At 42.6% G+C, this 1,267-nt stretch overlaps 1 protein-coding gene across 1 annotated transcript in view; it reads left to right on the top strand.

The window, feature by feature from the left end:
* The window catches only part of LHX3 (LIM homeobox 3), a gene marked incomplete at its 5' end in the record, with an annotated part of 3,516 nt that overhangs the window by 440 nt on the left and 1,809 nt on the right, over positions 1-1,267 (top strand). The window lies entirely within an intron of this gene.

Genomic DNA, 1,267 nt, shown 5'->3' with positions numbered 1-1,267 from the left:
CGCGGCCGGGGCTGGGGCGCGGCGGGGGAACCTCCGCTCCGCCTCCGGCCGGGCCCGGAAAGCTGCGGGAGGAGAAGGGAGAACTCCCCGAGCAGGCGCTGCAATGTCAGAGCCGCGGCCCAGACACGGCCTTTTCAAGGGATTCTTGGAAATACAAAAAAAAGGAATCCCAGAACCACTGAATGTTTCTGTGGGTAAACGTGTGTGATTTTATACATTTTTAAAAATCTTATTTAGGGGTGGTTTTATTTGTGCAGTTGCTTTCTAGGACTCCTCAGTCCTGTGGGAGCTGTTCCTGTGCTGCAAAAGGGAGATCGTTGTGTATTAGGAGGCTTCTGCAGCAGTCTGTCCCCTTTTTGGAGCCCACATTTCTGGTGACAAACCCAGGACAGACCAAGAGCAGCTCTTGTCCTGTGCAGCCTCATCCCGCACGCTCCAAACCCACAGGAACAGGGACAGGACCCCGTACAGGGTGGGGAGGTCGGTGCCTGTGGCATTTGCAGGGACGTGTTCTACACAGTCTGGAGCCCAGAGCTCCATCCCAAATTTTTGTATAATTTTTAGGAATGGGAGAGAAAAGGAAATGCCAACCTGTGTATGTATTTACACAAACTGTGTATTTATACAAACACAGTTTTCCATCTCAGCTCCTCTCCCCTGCTCCTAAAAACTATTTGATTTTCGAGTCTGTTTATACACACTGTGTATCAGCTCATTAAATATGAATATTCTATAAATAATAACTAAAAAATGTCGAACAATTATTGAGAGCTTGATGCCACAAACAGGTTTGTATCCCAGGCAACAGAGCAGCTCTCACTGTCCATAAAGCTCCTAACGAATACAAACAATTTTTGCTGGGAACTTAAAAAATATTGCTCATTTTTGAGGAGTGTTTTTAAGTCATACAAATACATTCTATGTTCTTGTGATTTCATTAGCCTGTTCCTGAGCAGATAAATAATTTAATATCTCTTTTCCTGAGCAATAGGGAATTTATCTGGCAATGGTTCAGGTAGCTCCTAAAAGTGATACCACAATTCAAAATAAACCTCAAAACCAAATAGAAACAAAATCTGGAGAGACATTGAACTCACTTTCTCTTTAAAGAATTATTTTAAAATCGCAGTCTTATATTTTAACATATACTTTTCATGCATATTTTTAAAATCCAAGATGTATTAGATGTTTGTGCTCAGAAAAAACAATAATCCCGTGGCTGCCCATGAAGATCTCTCAACAAGGATGGGAATAATAAGAAATTAAC

Source organism: Corvus brachyrhynchos, unplaced genomic scaffold, assembly GCF_000691975.1.
Source record: "Corvus brachyrhynchos isolate BGI_N302 unplaced genomic scaffold, ASM69197v1 scaffold59, whole genome shotgun sequence".
In the NCBI taxonomy this organism is placed as follows: domain Eukaryota; kingdom Metazoa; phylum Chordata; class Aves; order Passeriformes; family Corvidae; genus Corvus; species Corvus brachyrhynchos.
Note: the sequence above shows the minus strand (reverse complement) of the source record. Positions and strands in the feature narration are given on the sequence as shown.